A 19,738-nucleotide genomic window follows, 5' to 3' on the forward strand; every position below is an offset into this window, starting at 1 on the left:
AGACCTTAAGTGAGAACATGAGAGACAGTGGTATTTAGTTTTTTAAAAGTTTTTAATTGTTTAGAAACTCTCAATAATTATACTTTAAATTTATAAGCAACAGTAAATTTGCTATCTCCAGAAGAGAATGTTTAAAATACATACACCAAATGTCTAAACTGTTTAATTCCATAATCTTAAAAGTTGACCTTCTTTAAGTGTAAAAACTTCTTTAAAGGAATGATCCTGAGGAAAGCTACCTCGATACCAAGGAATGATACCATAAAAAGCCCTGGTGGGAGAAGAATTAAAATTACATGCAGTCATCTCAAGCTTCTCAGCTGACAGGTAAAATGTGTAGCTCTTTTAATCAGAGAAATAAAACTGAAGCAAAAGGAGAAGAAACTTGACTAGCAAGTTCATTCCTACCCATATATAAACTAACGATTAATGTCACAATCCTAAAAATAAAGATGGCCTACCTTAGAGGCGATCCACTTGATAAGAACCAAGGCCAGACACCAGATCAATGTAATTCCCATTGGATCAATGAAAAGCCCCCTGCATAGCCTCCCTCCTCTCCCAGAGAGCAATGAGCAAGGAAGATTTGTTAGGATCTGACAATAACCAGCTGTCCCGAGGCAGAAGAGAGGGGACACTGCCTGCCTTGAACCTCACGCAGCTGCCTTCAAACAAGGGTCACCTGACTCTCTGAGAAAATGCTGCCAGCCGGCCTTCCTACCAGCGCGTGGTTAATGCCACAGCCCAGGGCTGGGGAAGGAGAGTCAGTAAAGCTGGAAGAGGGGAGGAAACACCTTCGTGAGCGCTGACCTGACAATCTCTCAAAATATAGGCAAACGAGGTCTCCAGCTGGGCCCAAGCACATCCTCGACCTTAACACCAGGAATGCTTTCAAGTAACTTCCAAAAAATGTCTGGCAGTACTAAAAATCTCCTCATTTCCTCCACGTAGACCAGTGTCACAGGTATAATGTCCTGGCATTTAAAAATATTAATGCATTTTACTCTATTTTTTCAACTTTAAATACTGAATTGGTCAACTCTATTTCCTTTACAGCCAGGATTACTTTATGAATGCTAGGGGCTTTGACAGATAATGTTGTGCTACTTCACATTATTATAATTCACTCATTATGGATTTACTGACAAAGGCCAGCCTATCTGCATTTTTCAAGCAATTAAAAGTACACTATTTCTAAGCCCGACTTGCAATCTAGCTTACACGATACTATTTGTGTTACACGTCTCGTTCTTCTCTCGGCTGTGAGTGAGCTCGGCGGAAGCAAAGTGGGTCTCTATTCGTCTTCATGATCTCTCACAGCAGCCAGCAGAGAAAAAGCCTTTCATGAAACTTTCATGCAAGTATTCATTAAGCTCCAACTAGGTACCAGGCCCTTTGCTGGACGCCAGGGGTATAATCTTTGAGTGAAAACGGAAAGGGCTCCTGCCCTCCCGAAACTTACAGTTTAGTCAGTCTACATTCATCAAAGTCTGCAAATAAATACAAAACTGCAACGGAAACAAGTACGATGGAGCTGCGACGGGAACCGCCAACAAAGCCCCGGGTCTGACCCGGTTAGGAGGTCAGGGGCTTCTTCCCAGAGGCCCTGAAATGCCCCTGAGCTGAACTGCAAGGGCAAGAACACGAAGAGGATGGGAAGAAAGATCCTCCCAGATATGACAACGCACAACAAAGACAAGCAGAAGATTCGAGAAGAACAGCAGAGGAGGCTGGAGTGCAGGCTGTGGGACCGCCATGGTGGACGCCCCGAGAAGGGGCTTCGTCTGCATCCTAAAAGCTAATCCCACCCTGCTGGAGACTTTAGCAGGTTTTGGTCAAGGGCAGCTCACTGGGGTAGGGGCTGGGGGGGCGGTCAGGAGGCCACAGCGGAGGCCCTGGAGAGGCGCTCACGGACTGTGCTGGGGGGAGACGTGGACGGGCTGGGAAACACTCCGGCTGCGACAGGACTACGTCATGGGCTGCAGTTCATGGTGAGACAAAGGCATCTGCCTAGTGGCGGTACCCACATGACGGTTCTAAAATATTTGAAAACAGCCCAAATAGTTCAAATACCAATGCTGTTTTCATTATCCAATCCTCAGTAGGAAGTTTATTTTTTTTTTAAAGTTAATTCTCCACCCGTCAAAATGAGGCATAAATTCAAATTACAGATGCACATCACAATTTTTCTAAGTTGAAGCTATACATAACATATGGCCATACATTTCCCACTACACCTTATACATTATATATATATATACATACATATATATATATACATACCTCTTCTTTCTACTGAACTAACAAGCTGTAATGCTAATCCTTGCACAAATGGAGATAACTTTTTTAGTCTGTCACGAAACTAGGCGTGACATGAGATTGTCAGGGTCCTGGATTACTCTCTGGGCCGTAAGTTTCCAGCCAGCAAACTCAAAGGATGCCCAGGAGTAGGACAGAGCAGCCAGAGGTAATCAGCTCACTCTCAGTAGAATTGCTGGTGGTCATCCTTCATCATCTGCCGCACTAGCCTGGGCTGCACACTCCAAATTAGCCTCCTACCTCGATGCTCAGCCCAGAAATACTTCTTATCCTCACAGTTCCCAGCCAGTCAGCTGCTCGAAAAGTTGAGTTCTAAGAAGCAAATATGATACCGTCATTTTTGGTACATTTTGATAAATGCCTTTTTGGTTAACGGTGAGGTCAAGAATCTCAACTTGCTTTTCATCTAAAAGTGGAGGATTGGGACTTCCCTGGTGGTCCAGGGGTTAAGACTTCGCGCTTCCACGGCAGGAGGCGCGGGTTCGACCCCTGGTCGGGGAACTAGATCCCACATGCGGCAGGGTGGAGCCAAAAAGAAGTAGATAAATACAAGTGAAGGATTGAACAAGGGAAGAGGGAAAGAATCAGAACTGAGACACACAGGAAAAAAAGAAAGGCAGGCCTAAAAATTCTCTCATTTAAATGAACTTCTGTCGAGATTATCCCACCATCTCAAAACTCTACTGGGTTTGGAGTCAAGGGCCTGGGTTTATTTCCCAGCTGTACTGCCAAGAGCTGAGTGAACCTGGGGGAATCACCACCTGTAAGGGCCTTGCTTTCCTCCCTTCACAGGAGTTAAATAACATCTGTAAAAGAATACCTCACTCACAGCAGGCTCTCAATAACATTCAGCCAAGTCCAAATTAAATAATTAAGACCTAACAATGATCATGACCTAACCACTCCAGCTCCACCCCAACTCTGGGCTTAACTGAAATCACATGGTTCATGGGGGCAACGTGTGCTGTGCTTGCCCAGTGCCCTGGGAACCTCTTCTGAGGCCTGGTAGGACTAAGGTCATTTTTCACACCAGTGAATGGTTCCCCAGCATCCTCTTCCTTAAATATCTACTGTATGTCTGACACTGAAATACAGAGATAATCAAGACACAGTCCTTCCAGATCAGAAAATTTCCTATTTGAATAGAAATAGCTACTAAGTTTATGCCTAAAATCATAGCTCCTTCGTTGCTGATGACATATTTACATCACTCAAATCTTACAAAAAACTCAGGCAATACAAGTTTTTCTTAAAACAGTACACTTACCTTTCTTAATGGCACGGACCTAATGGCCTTAAAACTTTTTCCTATTCTGAGATATGAAATATTTATCACTAATTTATCTTGATAAAGTATAAGGCTTCTCTTAATAAAAAATTTTCAATAAGACAAAATAGAAACAAAAGCTGTTATCAAATTGTATTAACACTCCTTTACAATATTATGTCTATTTCTTAGAAAATTATCTTAAAATCTTTCTAAATATAAAATAATTTATTATCCCATGAAGAAATAGTTGCCTCTTTTACAATAATAACAAATGTATTCTTTTACATTAACTTTTCTCACCTGTCTCAAAGCCTTAGTGAACCATGACAGAGCAACAAAAAACATCACTTGACTATACTAGAAAAATTAATGCACAGGAGATAGCTAAGCTTTTGAACACAGAATTTAATACTCTAAGAAAAAAGTATAAAACTCTTTACCTTTCTGGGGCTTATAAAAGTAATATCTGAACAGTCAGGGTATTAAAAGCAAATCTCACTATTTTACGAGCATGATCAATAGAAAGAAAAGGTACAGCTTTGATCACTGTGTCTTAAAAGAGAAGTAATCCAAGCGCAAATTTTATCCCTGGGGCTCTTTGCCACTCACAGGACACCTGTCAATCTTGGCAATAGCCTTTAGCTATCCATATAGAGACTCAGCATGTCCTTCTCTTGACCAAATTAGGCTAACCTCATCTGCATTGACATCAGTGTCTATAATTTTGGAATCCTGTTGACAAGAAGAGCCTATCCCAGAGTTCTTTATACAAATGTAGTGTCTGTTGGAAATTAAAACCAAATTTATAATAGAAAAATGTGAATACTATAGTCTAAACCTTCCAACTGTGCTTTTATCATTTTGAATTCCAACCAATTTTAATACCAAATAGTAAATCAGGGTGGGATTTTTTCTTTCTTTTACTAAAAACCACATATCGGAGCTTATTATTTTTCAAATGTTATGAATTTCAAGAGATACAAAACTGACCAAAAAATTAATCCTTGATAAGTAACAAAAATTATTTAAAAACTATGGTAACATGGGAGTTTTACCACTTAATGAAGACCTTTGTGTCATACTGATTTAGAGTTCTGAATTAAGTTTTCTGTTGGATAGTAATTAATGGCAATGAACATGTGATTAGTCTTGGTATGAAGTAAGTATTCAATAATAAAAACACCCTGACCTTTTACAAACATTCAAGTCTTCTGGTCCAGAAAACTACATTTTATGATATTAAAAGAACTCAGAGATTTGCTTATTGAACGACTGTTCACAGTATTTTAAAAATTATGGGAATTTGCTCCTCGCCATGTCTTCTCACAACACTTTCAGGATCAAGTGACTCCCGGCCAAGAAACGAAAGCAGAATCGTCCCATTCCCCAGTGGATTCGAATGAAAACTGGTAATAAAATCAGGTACAACTCCAAGAGAAGACATTGGAGAAGACCCAAGCTGGGTCTATAAGGAGCCTCGCGTATGAACTGGCACACATATTTATGCTGTGTCAAGGTCACTTGCATCTTACCATATCACTCTGAGAACATCACTACTATCTGAACAGCTGGACGTTTTTTATTGGGAAAATGATTTTTCTCTTTGTGCTTCTGCACTAGTGCTTTGGCTCAGTAATAAATATGTGAGACCTTTTGTCGAAAAAAAAAATTATGGAAAAGTAGAAATGGTCACAATTTCCAGAAGGGAAAAAAAAAATCAGTGGTGTAGATCTGACAACTGTAGAGTTTGGACTTAGGCTGCTAGTATATAAGACCAGGAGAATGTCACAGACACCGGACACTTTAATTTCAGCAAGGCTGCACACATAGTCTCTGGAGGCATCATTGAGAACAAAACAGAGCAACGTTAGGCTGACTGAACAAACACAACCAGAGTTTAAGTACCGGATATCAAGCTAGTGGAAGAATTCTAGAGGTAGCTAACAGAACTCTATATTTGACTTTGTCTAGTTCCACAGTTTATTTATTGGGATGCAGATCGGACTAATGCATATCCTATCTGCATATAAAACACAAAGTATAAACCACCGTGCTTAATTACAAAATAACTTAAAAAGAGAATGAAGTATGAATTTTAAAATAAAATAAACTGCATGCTTATGGAACAGTGGAAATGGAGTTTACAAGTTTCCTTAAAAAAAAAAAAAAAGCCAGAATGTTTAAACTCTAAATTAATAGGAGACAGTAAGTAAAGGCAATCTTAGGGAAGCACTGAGGGTCAGATAAGTATCCAAATCAAGGATACTCCACTGTTCTCAATACAGGCCACATTTATAAGACTGAATTCAGTTCTCAATATTACACTGGAAGATGCATTGATACATAACATTTTTAAATGCAGATAAGGATAATATATAAACTGCTATAAGATAAAATAAGCCAAGGAGTTCAGCTTTATTCTGTGAAATTATGAAAGGTGGAAGTAGACCAATGGGCACAAGTCTGTGGAAAACAGAATTTGATTCAATATTACTTTCTAAGAACTTTCTACAGTTAGAACCATGGAAATCGAAAGGAGCTGCCTCAAACTAGCCTCTGTCAAGGCGGTTGTGGAGCAGGCTAGAAAAAATGACCTTCAAGGTCTCTGCCAGTTCTCAGATCCCACAATACTATACCTGACTCGATTTCATAATCAAAGAAGCCTTTCTAAGAAAGCTGTTATTAAAGGTTCTTCAATGGGAAATTCACCCCCCACCACACCCCACAGACCTAGCCATACTGATTTCCTCAAAGTTATTAACATCTAAGGGGTTACTGGTATTTAGCTCAAAAGAGAATTTTTAAATTAGAACTATTTGTAGGTAAGGAAAACAACTTCATGCTAAAAATAATACTACGAACTGACCACTACTTGTGGGTAAATATACATCAAAATATTTATAACATAAATGACTTAAGAAGAAAAATACTAATCTCTCCGAGACTGGTCAAATTTAAAAAGGAAACGCCAACTGTCAACTATTGTTGCCCTCTCCAAACCAATCAGAGTAGAAGCACAAAAAATTTCTGAAGTATACTTGAGGCACACCGAATAGTACCATTTCATCTCCACATATAGTACTGCAAGAGACAGAAGGAGACGCAGAAAGAGACTTTGAGATCTCCACTGTGCTGGGCATGAAGGATAGAACATAAGTGGACATAGTCCTTGCCTTCACACAGCTCAGACTTTTGTGGGGACTACAATCATAACAAATAACCACGATTACAAGCAAATGTGAGATGCTATGAGTGCCAAATATGACACTTAACCCAGGATTCAGTAGTAGCTAGGAAGACCACTGGGAAAAAGTGACACATAATCTGACTCTTAAATGATTTCGTAAGAGTTTGTCACACAAGAGGTGGGGGAAAGAGTTCCAAGCACAGAAAAAGCAGTATGTGCAAAAATCCGAGGTAAGCAAAATCATGGCTTGTTTATAAAAATATAAACAAGGTTCAATAAATGATAGGACAACTGGTAGTGGACTAGCACTCCCATCATGAACAACTAGAGAACTAGGCTATCTATGTGAAACACTGCTTTCAGATGTTAGACAAGTAGTGTAGGACTTTGATCCCTGAGAGAAGGGGGAAGAAAACAAACAAGGTGAGACCTATAATTGCCTAGGTTTCTTGAAAGCAGTTACCAAACCCCAAAGCAGAGCAGAGTAACCCTGCAGAGCAAGAAGTTTCACAAAGTTGAGGACACAGAGACCGGAGTTCAGGGAGGGTACAATACTTGGATTTTGCAGGGCTGAGTACCAGACAGGAAGAGCTGTGAAGATAACGGGCTCCAGAAGTCTGAAAATGGGTCTCCTTGCGTCTTTGGCTAAATGCTAAGCTAGCCATGTGTAGAACGAGATACCATGAGGCTGGGAAAAGAATAGCTACAGGGGAGCTGGGAAACATCTGGTCCCCACCAACCACAGTGACGAGCTCTCACAGAATACCTGGGACATTCCATAGCGACCCAAGAAATGCCATAGCACAGGAGAAGGGCAAATGTAGCCCATCAATGCCGAACGTTCTACTGGACAGCACTGTTCTGGACCCACATTAACAATGCTTAAAATAGGCCTAAAAGGATCAGGCTGATCCACAAGGAACTAAATTGCTTACCAGATCAAAACTCAACACTCTTTTAAAGAGGACAAGTGAAAAATAACAAATCAGGAGAATAAACAAGAAAATGTGACCCCAAACGGGGTGATGGTGGGAGTCAATAAAAACCCAGAAATGAACAAGATGATGGAATTGGCAGATTAAGGACTTTTACGATGTTATTGTAAATATATCCAAAGATTTTAAAGAAAACATGCACACTATGAAAAAAAGAAATTGAAACTTTAAAAAAAAAGGATCACTTAGAGCTAAAAAATACAACATCTAAACTAAAAATTCGCAGTTGGGCTTAACAGCAGACTAAATGCTATAGAAGAGATCAACAGAAATTACCTAAACATTTTCCAAATTTGATGACAACTATTAATACAGATGTCAAAGAAGCTCAATGAACCCCAAATAGGAGAAACACAAAGAAAGCCACACCAAGATACATCACAATAAAATTACTGAAAAAAACAACTGATACCAAAACCAAAGACATTACAAAAGGGAATCATAAACCCAATCACTCACAAACATAGACACAAAGATCTATAAGAAAATATTAGTAAATCAAATCCAACAATATATAAAAAGGAAATACATATGACTAACTAGAGATTATCCCAAGAATCCAAAATTGGTTTTCTGTTCAAAAAAACAATAAATGTAATTCAACATATTAGAATTTAAAAAAAATCATATAATCATTTCAACTGATAAAGAAAAGGCACTGAACAAAATTCAACTCATTTATGCTAAACACTCTTACTCAACTAAGAATAAAAGGAAACTCCCTCATCTGATAAAGAACATCTATTAAAAAACCTACAGCCATCACCATACTTAAAAATTAAATGTTTTTGCCCTAAGATCACAAAAAAGACAAGGATGTCTGCTTTACATCTTTAATATGGTATTTAAAGTCAGAGCCACTGCATTAAGGCAAGAAAAAGAAACATACAGCCTACAAATTGGAAAGAAAGTAGAAAAACTGTCTTTTATTTGAAGACAATATTATCATCTATATAGAAAATCATAAAAACCCTACAAAAGAATTTCTGGAGCTAATAAAAATTTGGCAATGTCACAGGACACAAATTTGATATATAAAAATCAATTGCATTACTATATACTCGTGAAAAATGATTGAAGGGTTTCCCTGGTGGCGCAGTGGTTGAGAGTCCACCTGCCGATGCAGGGAACACGGGTTCGTGCCCCGGTCTGGGAAGATCCCACATGCCGTGGAGTGGCTGGGCCCGTGAGCCATGGCTGCTGAGCCTGCGTGTCCGGAACCTGTGCTCCGCAACGGGAGAGGCCACAACAGTGAGAGGCCCGTGTACCACACACACACAACCCCCCCCCCAAAAAAAAGATTGAAAAATGAAATTTAAAAAATACTACTTCCAATAGCATCCACAATGCTATTGAATACTTTTGAATACTTAGAGACAAATTTAATAGAATATGAGCAAGATCTGTACAGTGAAAATTATAAAACATTTTTGAGAGAAATTAAAGACCTAAATAAATGGAGAAATATATCATGTCGTTACAAGACTGAATTGTGTTTTCCCCAAAAGATTTGTCAAGGTCATAACGCCCAGTACCTATGAATGTGACTTTACTTGGTTCCTTGCAGATGTAATCAAGTTTAAGATAACAGTATACTGGGTTAGAGTGGGCTTGAAATCCAGTATAACTCATGTCCTTATAAGAAGAGAGAAATCTGGACACAGACACACAACCACACAAAGGCAGAGACTGGAGTAATGCATCTACAAGCCAAGGAATAACAAGGACGGCCGGCAACCACAAGAAGCTAGAAGAGACAAGGAAGGATTCCTCCCCAAGAGCCTTCAGAGAGAACATGGCCCTGCTGACACCTTAACTTCTGACTTCTAGCTTCTAGAACCATGAAAATAAATTTCTGTACTATAAGCCATCCAGTTTGTAATACTTTGTTTTGGCAGCCCTAGGAAACTAATACACATGTTTACAGATTGGAAGGCTCAATATTGTTTCCAATTTTTCTCAAGTTAATCTATAAATCCAACACAATCCCAATTAAAATTCCAGCATTTTTTAAAAAGAAACTGACAAGCAAATTCTAAAATCTATATGGAAACACTAAAGATCTAGGACAGCCAAAAACGTTTTGGAAAGAAAAGAGAAGATTGGAGGACTTGCACTACCTGATTTCAAGACTTAACTTAAAGCTACAGACAATGTGGTTTTTGCATAAAGGCAGACGTAGAGCATCAGAACTCAACAGAGAGTTCAAACACAGACCCACACTTATGTGGTCAATCGATATGTACAAAGGTGCCCAAGTAATTCAAGGGAAAATGTAATCTTTTCAACAAATGGCACTGGAAAAACTATATAAACTTATGAAAAAAAATCTCAACGTGCAATCTCATGCTATACAAAAAATTAACAGATCATTATATCTGAACATAAAAGCTAAAACAATAAAATTTCTAAGAAAAAGTACGAGAATATATTCATGATTTGGGGTTAAGTAAAGATTTCTAGATTCAAAAGCACTAGTCATAAAAAATGTTAATTATGCTTAATTATAATTAAAAACTTCTCTTCAAAGACAGTGTTAATATATGAAAATGCAAACCACAGACTCAGATATTTGCAATATAAATATCTGACCAAGGATTTGATCCAGAATATATTATACATATATTAATGACAACTCATATCTTAATCACAACTAATTCAATTTAAAATATAGGCTAAAAACTTGAACAGACAAGTCACAAAAGAAGATATACGAAGATATACGAATAGCTAATACACACACGAAAAGATGCTCAACATGTTTAATCACTGGAGAAATGAAAATTAAATGAAAATTAAATTTAATGAAAATTAAAACCACAAAATACCACTACACACCCAACAAGAACAGCTAAAATTTAAAAGACTGGCAATATCTAGTGTTGGGCTGTGGAGCAATTAGAACTCTGCACATGAAACATATGTCCCCAAAATGACCTGAACATTAATGTTCATGGCTTCATTCATACAGGCATCCCTCAGAGATATTAAATGTTCAGTTCCAGACCACTGCAGTAAAGCAAATGTCACAATAAAGCAAGTCCCATGAATTTTTTGGTTTCCCAGTGCATATAAAAGTTATGTTTACACTATACTGTGGTCTATTCAGTGTGTAATAGCATTATATCCAAGAAAACAATGTACATACCTTAATTTAAAAATACTTTATTGCCAAAAAAATGATAACCATCATTTGACAATGCAGGGTTGCCACAAACCTTCAGTTTGTAAAAAACACAATACCTGCAAAGTGCAATAAAATGAGGTATGCCCATAGTCAAAGCTGGTAACAACACATGCATCCAACAACTAATTAACGGATAAATTGTGGTATATCCATACAATGGAATACTGCTCAGCCATAAAATGAAACTACTGATATGTGCAATGACATGGATAAACCTCAAAAAACACTGTGCTAAGTGAAAAAAAAATCAGGAAAAAAAGACTACATTTTGTATGATTCCATTTATATGAAGTTTGAGAACAAGCAAAACAAATCAGTAGTGGTGGTCTGGGGCAGGAGCCCAAGGGAGCTTCTGGGGTGATAGAAGAGCACAGTATCTTGACTAGGATAGTAGCTGCATAGGTGTACACATTTGTTAAAACTCATCACATTGTATAAATTATACCTCCATAAAGTTTAATTTCAAAAAGAGAAGCAAAATCTATTTCCTCCCACCCACAAAGGAAGTTTAGTACAGATTACAGTGTAAAGTGAAGGTGGGAGTGATAAGGGATTGAGACTAGAGAATAAGGACTGTCAACAATATTGACAGGTCTGAATTGTGTACAAAGGACAAAAGGAACCTATTGAAAGGTTTTATTTAGGAGAGTGATGCATAAATTATATTTTGGAAAAAATACTTTGGGTGCCAGTGGATGGAATGGATTAATAAAGTGGAAGACTTCAGTCTTCAGGAGCTCTGTAAGAAGGCTGCTGCCTTAATCCAGAATAAGACGATGGCTGAGATTAGGGTAGCGGTCACAGGAACAGAGAAAGGTGACAGGATTCAGGAGACTAATGTGCTCTGTTTCAGGAGAGGGCTCAGGGCCCCAGGGACAGCTAAGTGGAAATGTCCATCCAGGAGTCTGGCTCATGGTGAGCTGAAGAAGGGATTTGGGAGTAATCCCCTCCCAAGCACTCAAGACCACGTGGTAAGATTACTCAAGGAGAGAAGATAAGACCAAAATCTTCAGGCTTACAAACAGGAAAGGACTGGGAGAGCAAAAGACCAAAACTCGCAAACGGTAACTATTCAAACTAAACAGCACATCCCCACGCGTTTATTTTCTCTCACACATAAATATAAATAACATTCCCTCTTATATCTCTGTAACATTAAAGCCAGTAAGAAACAGCTTTAACCGTAATACAAAAAGCAAGTGACAAGAAGGCCAATGCTCAACAAATTTCAAACTGCATCCCCTGGAGGGCTTGTAATAGTTTCTTCCAGACCTAGGCTAGAGAAGGAACTTTTGGTTCAGCTCCTTCCTCCAATCTAGGCTCCCTTAGTTCCTTTACAAAATGAAAGCAAGATAGAGCAGATAATATTAAAAATTCTGCCATCCAGTTCTGTAACAGACACTGATTTGGAAGAAGCAGCCAAGAATAAATTATCGCTAATAATCAAGACAAAACCTGTGTTCCTATTCCTATCATTATTTACCTGGTGGCTGTAATGATTCGGTTTAAGTCTCTGAGATCACAGGAGTCATTTGATCACAGAATCATTTCCAACAGCAGACTAGTTTAGAGAGTGGACCCTACCACTGAAGACAACTGAAAATGCTGGAAAACACAGAAAATACCTACTGAAATGAATCCATGAGCTGGTAACAGAATAAGGAACACTCAGGCAAAAACTAAGTAAAGGCAGGTATGCATAAAGGCAGGCAGAGTACTGAAGCTGGCTCTCACTGCAAGGTCAAAGTAAAGTGGGTGAACCTGAACTCTGCGTCTTTCACAACCTCCTGAGTATATCGAACAAAAAAAGCCCAAAGCCCAGGGTCTGGACCAAGTCTAGAGCACCTCCCAGTAACTATTGCTAATGGAATACAATGAGCAATAATAGTAACATTCTGGGCTCATTTAAAAAAATAGCTTGAATCAAATCATGTGCAATTTGACAACCATCAGCTAGGAGAACATGATACAAATTTAGGCAGGCTAGCAAAAAGGTTGTCCTCTTTTGAATTTGCTACCATTTTGATGAACTTAATTGCAAAGGCAATTAAGACTAATGCTACCTTAAGGAGCTCGAACTGGAACAATGTATAAAAAGCAATGTGGTAAAAGGTTCAGAAAAAAGAACTATGTTCTCTTAAATTAACACCATTTGTTTACATTTAACAAAATGAGAATGCGAAGCCTTCTGTACTTTGCATACGTAATTATAATATTTTGTTTAAAATAGAATAGGCAAAGAATTAAAAGGGCAAAACTAACTTTTAATTTACATTGAAGTACATGGTACTTCTTTGTTCAAAAGAAATGCCTTTATAATCAACACTTCACAAAGAAATTTAAAACTTAATTTATATCATCTAGCATCAACAAATTCTCTCATTACAAAGAAATTTTCTTCATAGACACAAAAAGCACAATGGAGGTTTCCAGGGGCTGGGAAAGAAGGGACTAGCAGTTACTGTTTAATGGGTACACGGTTTCTGTTCGGCCAATGAGAAAGCTGGGCAAATGGAGAGAAATGATGGTTTGTACATCTAAAAATGGTTAAAATAATAAATTTATGTTAGGCGTATTTTAGTACAATTTAAAAAGTACAGAGGAAAAATATTTTCATCTAATTTTCCTCGAAGTCTGGAATCCTCTTAAGTTTGAAATTCATGCCAACAACTATCTTCTTAAAATTGAACCAGGAGAGCAGAGACTTTGGATCAGGTACGTGATCGTGGGTTCAAATCTGAGGTCTACCCTTCCTATCATGGAGTCTTGACACAAAAGTTACATTCTAAAAGCCTTGGCTTCCTCCAGCTGGATAATGGGAAAGTAGACAGCTAAGGTATGCTTAAAGATAATCCAGGAACGTCACCGAGGTGTTCTTACCCAATCCTCCAACACAGTCCCAGGAAAGGGTCATTAACTAAAATTTATAAGCCTTTAAAAATCATTTAACACCCTCTAACCAGTGCTTTAATATATTCAGGCATATCAAAGACTCAAATCAAATTCTATAAAATGGCTTTCCCCTCTCTACAGAGCAGACATTAATCAACCTAGCTCCTACTTAAATTACCAGGTTCTCTAAGTTACAATGTAAGACAGCCATGGAATTAAAAAAAAAAAAAAAAAAACTCATTAACTTACTCATTGTTTTTGCTCACGGTAAAAGCTTGACCATAATGCTCCCCTTATCAAATTTTCAGTCAGTGGCATCAAAAACAGGCAGGCACGTAACAATCAGAAATTCGCCCAAGTTATTCAGGGTCTAAGTCACAATTCTACCCCTTTTGGAGATCAGACATGGCGGGCATAGGCGGTGGTTAACCTTCCTAAGTGTCCAATAGTCCATGCACCCCACACGATACGGGTTACTCTTCTGACATCCTGCACTGTGTGTAATTTTATACCATTATTATGCACATATAATGCTGTTTTGACATCTTAAAAGCCTTTCTGACTGGGGAGACTTGCCCCTCCATGGGATAGCCAACTCTTAAAGATAGCCAGAAGCATGTCTTTGATTATGCAAACCAGCCAATCCAGAGCCAGACCTCCATCAGACCCTTGCATCTCAAAACAACTAATCATCCCAGGGTCAGGCACCAGGCAACTAGGGACCACTCCGGTAGCCCAAAGCCTGCAAAATGATGCAAATTAACCAATTCTGAACCATTCACTCTGCCCTGCATTGCCTTTCCCTAGGAAACCTGAATAGAGGCCATGGCCTAACTTTCCCTTCACTCCTGTCTTCTGCCTTCTGACCACCCTGGTGTTTTCCCACGTGGCCCTGTGTGGCATACCAGGGCTCCTGTCTCTAGGACCCATGAGCATAATACACCTTGTTTCTTCGTGAGCTTTTCCCATGTCTCCTCTGTGGCTGACTAATGTGACTGACCATCTCATAAAAGAATACAAAACATATCCACTGATCGAGAAAATACAAAATGATGTAACACTGAGAGTTCAGTAGTTATGTTTAAATGAATTTTATTTAATTAATCACAGGTATATCTACTTATATTTGAAAAACAATAATATGTATGAGTTTGTTTTTTTAAGTTTACTATTGCAAATACATGTGGATTCATGAATCCCTTGCCAAAATCCCAGATTCTTCTGGGATTTGCCATTATCAATTAGGAACTACAGGTCAGAGGATGATAAGGCCAGGTGTGTGTGTATGCATGCCCTTCCCCCTTCCCCCTCATCCCACCCAAATACACACCTTCTGAAAGAGATATGCCCCCTTCAGTACACCATCACGTCACTTAAAAAAGAAAAAAAACCCTGATAAAACTGAGGGGGAAGAGCTGATATGAGAAAAACTGATATGATAAGAAAAACCTGTATGATCACGGTTAAAAGGGGTGACACTCCAAAGAGCACAAAATCTTTAACCCTCTCATCAAACTGCATACACAGCACCTTATCATACATCCTCCCCTATACCCTATTAGCAGCAATTTTTTTATTAACAAGAAGATACAGAAAACCAGTTAATATTTGCCTTTTATGGCACAAATTTAACCTTATTATCTCATTTTCACCCTTTATGTACCCCAATTCCAACCAAATAATTTGCCCACAATTTCCTGATCAGAGCCTGGACATGACCACTGCCATACCTGTACCCAACTCATTTCCTCTATCTTGAATAAATTCCCTTCCACTTGGGAAAGTCACATCAGTTTTAACATCTCCAACATGCAGTTGTATAAAGAGAAAAATAATCAGTCATTTGGGCCATCCAAATGGCTTATTTCAAGATTTACTGAGGAAGCGTTATAAAAAAAAAAAAAAAACAAACAACTAACTGAAATATGTAATTTGATACAGCTGAAAGATTTATTGTATGAACAATTAAGAGCCAGTTACATAAAGTACAGGCAATTTACAACTGATGAATAAGATATATTTAAAGAGTTTCTTGTTTTGAACCTGGAATACAAACTGGTACTATGCAGCTGCATTCTTAATTTGAGGTAATGTTCCAAGTATAATTGATTTAAAAATTATGACTCCTGTTCACTTAAAAGTTTCTGAAGTGTTGCGGAGAAAACAATTTTCAAAATTAGACAAGTAAACATTTAATTGAAAGGCAGTTATGAACCTCTCTCCCTATATACAAATTTAGTTACTTGTATTATTATACTTTACACCTTACATGAGTCTTTCTTACATTACTGTTTGAGTATAAACTGATATAAGCTTTCTGGAAGGTAGTTTGGCAATGTTTATCAAAAGGCTTTAATCTACACCTAACATTTTAACTAGTCATAACACTTCTAGGAAATAATCTTAAGGAAATTACCGCAATGGACTGACTGGTTGATTACTGAAGTGAAATATGGACTACCTACAATCATTTAAAGTGAATGCTATAAAACATAAATGTTGTGTCTTCAACAAGATTTAATTTAATTCTTGGATACTTTTAACTATTTCAAATTTGTAGTAAAAACAGTGCACATATTCCATATGTAAATACAGAGAGAAAGTAGATGACTAGTTGCAGGGGCTCGGGAGGGAGGAATGACTGTGGGTAGAGTTTCTTTTTTAGGTGATGAAAATGTTCTGAAATTACATGGTAGTGAAGGTGTACAATATTGCAAAACTTTGTGAATACACTAAAAAGCACACTGTACATCTTAAAAGGGTGAATTTTATGGTATGTGAGTCATTTCTCAAAAAATGCACATATTCAAACATTTAAATTTTAACTCTTTGGGGACTCCTACCAAAATATTAATTTATGCTCCCAGAGTAACATCTTTTTGCATGTATCTTAAATTAGGCCATCCTCTGGCATCTCTGTATATGGATACGACTGTTTCATACACGTGTTACTGATTAGCAAAGTTTGGGCTCTGAATTAACCTTCTCTTTTTTCATTTGTGCCTGTGCATGGGTCCTCGTGGAAAACTGTGCTCCACCAAAGGAACTAAGCTCCATAAACAAATGCAAGGCAAAACTCAGATGCATCTGTTCAGCATATATTTTCATTAAAACGAAGCAGCTTTATACTAACAGATGAACATGTAAGAACACACTGGGGTTGTATATTATAATTTGAATGCTTAGTACAACTTTGGCTTACTTTTCTGACTTTATATTTATGACAAACAAGATGGACAAAATTTTAGATATTACTGCTGACAATACATTGAAACTAACATTTCCGACTATTTTTCCTTCAAACTTCTGGATCATTAATTTAAAAATATTCTGAAACTGCAAGGAAATCTCTAAATAAAATGCTGTTAAGGTTTTTTAAACAGCTTTCTTGAGATACAGTTCACAAATAATACAATTCCCCCATTTAAATACACAGTACGATGGTTTTCAGTGTAGTCGCACGTATGTGAAACTATCACCGCTGTTAATAATATTTTTTTCACCCCAAAGGAAGCCCCATACTTGTGAGCAGTCAGTCCCCATTCTCCCTCCCACAGCAACGACCTATCTTGTTTCTATCCTTACAGCAATCAAATTTTTGGATATTTTATATAAATGGAATCACACCCAATGTGACCTTTTGTGTCTGGCTTATTCTGTGTCTCGGCATGTTTTCGAGGTTCACCCAAGTTGCAGCATGTGTCAGAAATTTATTCCTTTTTATTGTTTAATAATATTCCATTATGGACGTAACACTTTTTGTCTATCTGTTTATCAGTTGATGAACATTCAGGGTATTTCTACCATTTGGTTATTTAATAATGCAGTTACTGACAGAAACATTCATGTACAAATTTTTGTGGTGCCTGGTTTTCCTTTCTCTTAGGTATATACCTAGAAGTGAGACTGCTGGGTCATGTGGTAACTCTACGTTTAGCATCTTGAGGAACTGCCAAACTGCTATCCAAAGAGGCTGTGCCATTTCACATTCCCACCAGCAGTGCACGAGGGTTCTGATTTCTCCACACCCTTGCTAAGACTTATTATCTTGATTTTTTTATTCTAGACATCTCTCATTGTGGTTCTGATTTGCATTTCCCTGATGGAAAAGATGTTGGAGCATGTTTCAAGTGTTTTGGGGCCATTTGTATATCTTCTTTGGAGAAATGACTATTCAGACCCTTGGTCCATTTTTTAATTGCATTATCTTTTTTTTTTAATTTATTTATGGTTGTGTTGGGTCTTCATTGCTGCACGCGGGCCTTCTCTAGTTGCAGCAAGCAGGGGCCACCCCTCGCCGCAGCGCGTGGGCCTCTCATTGCGGTGGCCTCCCCTGCTACGGAGCACGGGCTCCAGTAGTTGTGGCACGTGGGCTCAGTAGCTGTGGCTTGCAGGCCCTAGAGCACAGGCTCAGCAGTTGTGGCGCACAGGCCCAGTTGCTCCGTGGCATGTGGGATCCTCCCCGACCAGGGCTCGAACCCGTGTCCCCTGCACTGGCAGGTAGATTCCCAACCACTATGCCACCAGGGAAGTCCCTCGAGTTCCTTTTCTATCCTAGAAATGACTCCCTTATTAGGTATATGATTTTCTCCCACTATGTGGGTTGCCTTTTCACTTTCTTGATAGTGTACTATGAAGTATAAAAGTTTTTAACTTTGATGAAATCTAATATATCTATTTTTTTCTTTTGTTGCTCATGTGTTTTTCAGATCAAAGAATCCTTTCCAAATCCAAAGTCATAAAGATTCACCCTATGTTTCCTTTTAAGTTTTATAGTTTCGGTTCCTAAAATGAGATCTTTGATCCATTTTAACTTATAAGGATCAGCTTCATCCTTTTGCATGTGGCTAGCTATCCAGTTGTTCTACCACAGTTTACTGAAAAGGTACTCTTTCCGCATTGAATGGTTTTGGCACTTTTCTCAAAACTCAGTTGATCAAAGACACATGGGTTTCTATCTCAACTCTCAATTCATTCCATTGATCTATATGTCTACAAGTACAAAAGGTAAGTACTGCAAGCTTAAGTGCCAGTACCACACTGTCCTGACTGCTGTTGCTTTGTAGTAGTAAGTTTTGAAATCAGGAAGTGTGAGTCCTCCTATTTTGTTCTCTCTTTTTGAATGACTATTTATTGCTATTCTGGGTCCCTTGCAATTCCATATAAATTTTCAAGTCAGCTTATCAATTTCTATAGAGAAATAAGCTGAGATTCTGTGCTGAAACTATAGATCAACTTGAGGAGTACTGCCACCTTATCAGTATTTCAACTTTTGATTCATGAACATAGGGTATTTCCCCATTTATTTGGATTTTTGATTTCTTTCAATGTTTTGTAGTTTTCAGAGAATGTTTTGCACTTTTTTGTTAAATTCTTAAGTATTTCATTCTTTTTTTAAAAAATTGAAGTATCGTTGGCTTACAATATTATATTAGTTTCAGGTGTACAACAGAGTAATTTGATATTTTTATACATTACACATCACACAAAGTTATTAAAATATTAACTATATTCTCTGTGCTATACATTATATCCTGTGACTTATTTTATACCTGGTACTTTGTACCTCTTAATCCCCTTTACCTATTTAGCTTATTGCCCCACCCCCCAATTCATTGGTTTTCTTTATCTGTGAGTCTGTTTCATATTTGTTAATTTGTTTTGTTTTTTAGATTCCCACATATAAGTGAAAACATACAGTATCTATCTTCCTTTGTATGGCTTATTTCACTTAGCATAATACCCTCTAGGTTCATCCATGCTGTCAGAAATGGCGAGATTTCATTCCTTTTCAGCACTGAGTAATATTCCACTGTGTGGCACATACACACAACATATATATATATGTATGTATCTATGTATAAAAATAAACACCATGTTTTCTTTAT

The 19,738-nt window shown here is 37.9% G+C and overlaps 1 protein-coding gene and 1 pseudogene across 2 annotated transcripts in view; one reads left to right on the top strand and one right to left on the bottom strand.

Annotated features, from left to right (window-relative positions):
- The window catches only part of PDE7A (phosphodiesterase 7A), a 107,443-nt gene that overhangs the window by 54,358 nt on the left and 33,347 nt on the right, over positions 1-19,738 (bottom strand). The gene's annotated exons all lie outside the window — the stretch shown is intronic.
- LOC308629980 (large ribosomal subunit protein eL39-like) lies at positions 4,905-5,074 on the top strand (annotated as a pseudogene). Its single transcript has one exon. The product of its transcript is annotated as a large ribosomal subunit protein eL39-like (transcript).

This window comes from Mesoplodon bidens, assembly GCF_964165515.1.
Source record: "Mesoplodon bidens genome assembly, chromosome: 16".
Classification (NCBI taxonomy): domain Eukaryota; kingdom Metazoa; phylum Chordata; class Mammalia; order Artiodactyla; family Ziphiidae; genus Mesoplodon; species Mesoplodon bidens.